The sequence below is a fragment of the Haemaphysalis longicornis genome, unplaced genomic scaffold (genome assembly GCF_048455015.1).
Source record: "Haemaphysalis longicornis isolate Haplotype H1 unplaced genomic scaffold, Haemaphysalis longicornis Haplotype H1 scaffold_1, whole genome shotgun sequence".
NCBI lineage: Eukaryota > Metazoa > Arthropoda > Arachnida > Ixodida > Ixodidae > Haemaphysalis > Haemaphysalis longicornis.
Window position 1 is genome coordinate 378,887,025 of NW_027526203.1, and position 6,817 is coordinate 378,893,841.

Consider the following 6,817-nt stretch of genomic DNA (forward strand, 5'->3'; position numbering starts at 1 on the left):
TTGACATCAATCTCTGGCAAAATAAGTCAAAGCAAAAGTATTCAGCACCTTGACACAATTTCGGTTATGGTCCTTCATAAAATACATTTCCTGTTACTTTTTCACATCTTGGAAGTACTGCAATTGATTTCGCGGCTATATGCTTCATGGGTGAGAATAATCATACCTTGAAAATAAAATATCACTCTATCATATTGTTTGAAACTGCCAACACAATTACTGGTGCACAGCACACAGCATAAAGTGACCACTCAGGCACACAAGAAAGCAGGGTGAAAGTATCATTGACATTATTTATTTTTCTGCCAAACTTAAGGCTGTTGCTACCAAGAAGTAACTCAGTTACGAACAACGTATCAACAATTTCAAATATAAGGATCTATAAGTATGAAAACAAAATCACAATTCATGATATTGTGGCACAGTGAACAAAAGGAGACTTTCCGTGACAGAGGTGTTGTTACACTAGGAAGATCACCTTTTCTTGAACTTTCAGAAATGCCCACAAACACGCCACTGAGGCAAAACGAACTATTTACAGAACTTAATCAGTGACGTTAAACTGACAACTCTTTTTCTACAGTGACATTAAGCTACAAAATGTTCACATCTCGTATTACTACAGTACAATACTACTACGGTGAGAGCTCCGATAGGACTAGGAACACATTTTCTTCTACTTCCAAAAAAAAGAACATCAATAAAATAAAACCAGACATTTTTCCCGCTTTCTGGAAGCAGAGAGATGCAACATAACGCAAATACCACGATAATGAAAAATGAGGGAGGAAGTGTTGTGAGACTAGGAACATAACATCTTTTCCACATTATTGAAATCACAAAAAAGCAGAGAACATATAAATGTTAATTCATACAATAGCAAAGTAACCAAGGATGCGGAACGTTTGGTGGAAGGCGCTTCCATCAGAGACATCTTCATTGCTGCCCAGGGAAATTGGAGAGCCTAGTAGATTTCGTGGTCTTCCACCACAGTGATCAGGGATGCGACATTTGGAAACAGGAAATGCTGCTTTTGCTTTGACTTCTCCTTCTTTGCTCCCACGTCAGGGTTGATGGCTGCAATAACCCTGCAACAAGAATAGCATACGTTCCGCATATAAAATAGATGTGCACCAACAAAACAACATCGCTTGCAGGGTTTTATGTACGGTATCATGCTGTAATAATTGCTGCCAGTTTTTTTGAAATCAAGTGTTAAGCTAGACTCAGGTGTTTGATAACTGCATTCCGTTTTCTTGTGCTACTGAGGCGATCCAAACGTACCACCTGAGCAAAGGCAAGAAATATATATAGCAGACTACCAACATTGCAAGGGGGTGAATAAATACAGTTTACTGTATTTCTTCACTACCCGCTTCACAGTACGCAGCGGGAGCAATCAACCTCGATTTTTTTCCAAACGGCCAAACTGCTCCCGCTCACTGAGTAGCCAGTTAGTGTTAATTATTAATCACTATTAATATTTGCAGATTATCCTACGTAGCTCTATCAAATCCATGGCTACATCAGCCTTGGCTTCAGCCTAAGCGGCAGCGGTTTGGCCGGCTGAATAAAAATTACGACCGACCGCCCTCACGGAGTGAATGGATCTTTGTCCAGTACCGGCCCTCCAGGCGGCCGCCACGGCGAATTAAACTGGCTGTAAGGCACGTTCCCAAAAATTTTTGGCTTTCGGGGAACCCCTGCGCGAAATATCCTGGTCCTGCACTCCCTCCCGCACCCAACTGTCACCCGTGCCTCTCACATTAATGCCACAGTAGCAGGCGCACGCTCGCGTGACTAATCTGCAGTGGCCGAAGCACCCCCTTTCCTTTAATTTTTTTCATTTTCCTTGCTCCCTCACAGGTAGCTAAGTGCTCGCAGAGTGGTCAGCTTCAAACGATAAGTCGCTACGAGGCGACTTATCGTTACGGTACGGGGTGAGCACTTCATAACAATCTATTTCCATCCAACAAGCCAACAAACAACAGTGCAGGCACGAAAAAGAGAGGCATAAATAGGAACTAGGTGCCGCCTCCACACGAAATAGTTAAAATTTAGTACTCACCCTGGGAAGATGAAAAATTGAAGAAAGAAGCCCGCCGCTGTATCGTTATGCTGGTACCTACAGGGCGGCCATTTGCAAAGGGTCGCATTTCAAAATTGCAGGAGCGCAACAAAATGACGTCGGCCGGGCGCTGTTTGACGGTTAAGAAAATTCTTGTTAAACATTAAAAAAATTATTCATATTTTATTGTATTTTATGCAAATTAATAGTATAAAATTTTCACAATTTTACGCCTGTTATTGGTCAAGATGAGGAAATAACAGAAAATTTGTGTTTTTTCTGTTAACAGGTTTCTGTTTACTAACCATCACAGAAAACTTCTGTACGGCAACAGACATTGTATGTGAAAACTCTAAATTTACATAAATTTTTTACAGTGGGCGTAAGGGGTGGCGAAGTTGATCTCGCGGGAAAGAGAAAAGCCCTGAATGGCAAGGACCGCGTATTATCAACAACGAGTGGTGGAACCATTTCGCCGGGCAGTGGTAACCGGAAATTTTTCTGTTCAGTTCCGGTTCGGGTTCAGTGAGCTCAAAAATAACGGTTCGAGTTCGGGTTCAGTTCCGGCAAAGATAGCGCTTCGGTTCCGCTTTTCGGTTCGGTTCGATTCCGGTTCGACGCCCTGGATTAAAGTTATGAGGAGTGTCATTACTGACAGCAAATAAAAAAGTGAAATTCATCAGATTGGCAAAAAAAGAAAAAAAAAAGCCTGCTATTGACACATCAGAGTCATGGGGCAACTTGGCTGGCCGTGATGATGGATGCAGACATTTAAAAGAACATTCAAATATGAATGAATGAATGAATGACTTTATTTCTCGTAAAGTTTACAAAAACAGTACGACGGACGATTTGGGAAAAAGTTACTCGCAGGCAACTTGACCAGCCCAAAAGCCCGGTAGACTCACAGGGCAGCAAGACAGCGAGACGAGGAAAAAAAAAAGAAAAAAGAGAAGAGGAGAGAAGTTAAAAAAAAATACAAACAAATACCACCAGTACAATGTAATCAAAAGAAATTGACATCTTTGTCATCACAGAAATAAAATACAAACAAGAAACACCAGTATAATGTAGTTTAAAAAGTTACACTTTTGTCACCACATAGCGCCAGGAAAAACGCGGGAGAAGTAGGATTACAAAAAATACCTAGGAAGAAATACAATCAAAGACGAAGTATACATCACTGCTGAAGGTAAAATTCCAGTAGGTTTAATTGGGGTCCAGGATTTACGTTTTGATCAATAAGATAATTTAACAAGGTTGGTAATCTGTGGCGTAGCATTTGTACTCCATAATTAGTTCTTGATTGGGGTATTTGCCAGAAATCAGGAGATCGTGTGTTGTAGCAAGTATTATGACGCTCCAGAGAAGCTATATTACAAATATAGTTTAGATTATTTTTTTGTTCCCTGTTGTAGAGTAATGCCAACCGATAAGAAAATAATTGTCCAATTTTTAATACCCTGAGCTCACTGAAAAGTTGTTCTGTAGGAAAATCGTACGGCTTATTGCAAATTATTCGAATTGCTTTTTTCTGAAGTAGGAAGAGACAATTTAAGTTTGTTGCTTAAGTTTGTTGCTTACTGCAACCCCAAACAAGGTTGCAGTAAGTTAGTGAACTGAAAAAATAAGGCATTGTAAATCAGTAATTTGATTTTGCGAGGGAGGTACCAAAGACGAAAAAGTGTACCTACGATTTGGGAAAGTTTGCCAGCAAGACAGTGTACGTGATGACTCCAGGTCATATGTTCATCAAACCAAACGCCTAATGTTTTCATTGAGCTCACGATTTCAATTTTTGAGGAGGCCAAAGTTAGATCTGCTTCAATTGTGATGTTTTTGTTTATTGCATGGAATAGTACTGCTTTAGTTTTGCCTGTGTTTATTTTCAGGCCATTTTCAACACACCATTCATGGATGCTTTTTAACGCTGAGTTTGCATTTTGTATTAGGGTACTCACTTTGTTGGATTTAAATAGCAGAGTAGTATCATCAGCATAAATAACGTATTTAGTGTCATAATCTACATTTACTATGTCATTGATGTATATGTTAAAAAGAAGAGGGCCTAGTATACTTCCTTGGGGAACGCCAATTTTCACCGGTTTAATTTTGGAGGGGATGTCTAACTGTAATACTGGGTTCTATTTGCTAAGTATGAAGCGATAAGTTTTAAGGCAACACCGCGAACACCATAACAAGCTAGCTTTTTAAGGAGCAGTGAATGACTAATAGAATCAAATGCCTTGCTTAGGTCGAGGAAAACACGAAGCGTTAATAAGCGTTCATCTGGTTTTTTTTAAGATAGATTCTTTTAAATCAAGGAGGGCAGACTGAGTTGACAGGTGCTTGCGGAAAGCAAACTGGTTATGTGTGATTCTATTTTTACTTTCAAAGAAATCCGAGAGGCGACAAAAAATAATTTTTTCAAGACCTTTGGAGAATACCGGTAAGATAGATATCGGTCTGTAATTCGACAACTTAGTTCTGTCACCCTTTTTGAATACTGCCAGTACTTTAGCTTTTTGCATTTTGAGTGGGAAAACACCCGTGGAGAGAGAGAGGTTATATATATGCGTTAATATAGGTGCAATTATGTCAAACACATATTTAATGGGCTTAATTTGCAAGTTATCAGCATCGCAGGCTGAGCTGTTGCTTAATGGAGAAAAGAGAACCGTCATTCTTTAACATCTGTCGGACGTAAAAATATGGTTTCAGGGCATTCAGAAGCGATATAGCGACAGGCATCCGTGCTAGTAACAGAATCGTTGTTTTCGGTAAAGTGATCATTAAACGTGTCAGGTAGTAACTGTCCATAAATTTCGAGGCCATTTTTGTTGATAAATGTGATTGGTTGGCTGTTTGGCGTTCTATTTAGTAAGGAATTTACTTTTTTCCATAGCTGCTTGCTATCATTAGCACAGGAGGCGAAGTAGTTCTCGTTATAACGAGTTTTGGCATGACGTAGTTCATTGTTTAACTGGTTACGAAATCGCTTGAATATAGTAAAATCTGCCTTGTCTCGTGTTTTCAAAATTTTTTTATAGAGGGCTTGTTTATGTTTTATCTTTACATACAGTTGCTGTGTAATCCATGGTTTCCTAATTTTTGAAGAGTGGTTTCGGATAGGACGTGGCGGAAAATGCTTTTCATAAAGTGCACAAAATACGCAGTGTCGGGTTCTTGGGATCCATAAACACTTTGCCAGTCGGTAAAAGAGAGATCAAAGCTAAACATTTCAAGACTATTGGGTGTTATCGATTGCATCATAACATTGTTCCCTTTCGTTTGAGGTGGTCGGCGTTTTACACTAAGAAAAATTAGAACAACTGAGCCCCGCACCCTACATATTGTTTTGCGATTTAGATTTAATGACGGCAGCGTGATCTCCGCAGTTGAGCTGTACACGAAGCCTGTCGACCTTTGTGCAGCAAGAGTAACCGCCACGGATTTTCTGCTTCGAACACTGCCTCCGACGCCGTCGCCTCCAGTGGTCCGTTTAGGCAGCTTTTAAATTCATTATTAATTTTTATACTTCCTTTTATAGCCACTGGTAATGCCTATAAAGGGGCCTATGTGGGGCGCGCACCGCTCGAAAACAGACTTCGTGTTTCTCTTTTTTCTTCTCTTTGGGGGATCCAGTGCTGTCTCGAGCTCGCTGCAGGAGACACGTGCTCGGCTAGGTCCATTCGTTGCCGCCGCCATGCTCGCTGCGCGTGCGGGCATGCAGCCGTATATTTGTTTCCAGTAAGAAAATACCTCAAACGAAGCGATAACCGAGTTAGCAGCGGCCCTCGGAGGAATCTGAGTTCTCGAGGCGAGCAAAACGAGAGCGGAGTTTATCGAGGTCCCCCGCTTTCCTTGTGTTTTTGCGAAAGAACGGGGACGCGCGCGGGTAATGGCTCGAGATGAGTGCCGCATGCAGCAGGCAGCGCGCTCACGAAGGGCTTCGTCGGAATCAAGCCGCGAGGACGGTTGGTCGAAAACGCACGCCTGTCGGGAATCCGATCAAGCGCGCGCTGGCTGCGGCGGAATTCCTTCTCCGAAGCGGCTTTTGCACGTGAAGCCCCGACTGCACTGTGTGTGTGCGGTGAACGAGTTAGAGGCGAGTTTTGATTTTGCTGGAAATGCGGCCGTGCTTTCGCGAATAACACGCGACCAGTTCGGCATGTATTATGAATACAGAGCGCTGAAGACCCAGTCAGACGGAGCGTTTAGTGTTTCGTTGACAGGAATTTTGATTTTGTTGGAAATACATGGCGTGCTTTCTAGAAGAACGCGCGACCAGTTCGGCGGGTGTTAGGGAAAACAAGAAATCTTTATTTCTCAACCGGGGACGGATAGTGTTTCGTTGCCAGGAAACGAGCCGGGCTCACACTTTCGAGGGAAAATGTTCGAGAAAAATAAATGCGGTTGAACTAGCGTTCGCGGCAGCAACTCTTCCAAGAAAGGATGGCTGACGTCTACGTGGTGAAGAATTCCAAGGCGAATGCGGTGTCACACCAAATCCTGGTCCTGAACTGCGTGTGCTGGTGTGTTTGGGCGGCATGGGCAGGGGCAGGTTCTTTTAAACGTCTCTGAAAGGCCTAGGGAGACAATGTTTCCCGCGTTCCCTGATCCACCGCCGCAGCCGATTATCGAGAATAGAGGCCCAGCCATAGAATATGAAGGTCGCTTGAGATACAAGCACCACAAATTCCTGTGGTGCAGAAATTCCACAAACGGTGCACAAAGTTATACGGAATT

General features: G+C 42.2%; 1 long non-coding RNA gene across 1 annotated transcript; it reads right to left on the reverse strand.

The window, feature by feature from the left end:
* Positions 1 to 279: 279 nt before the first annotated feature.
* On the reverse strand, positions 280 to 2,148 carry LOC144171759 (uncharacterized). Its single transcript, XR_013322967.1, has 2 exons — positions 2,069 to 2,148; positions 280 to 1,088 (listed from the first exon to the last, which is right to left on the reverse strand). It is a non-coding gene; the product is annotated as an uncharacterized LOC144171759 (long non-coding RNA).
* Between the last annotated feature and the right edge of the window lie 4,669 nt (positions 2,149 to 6,817).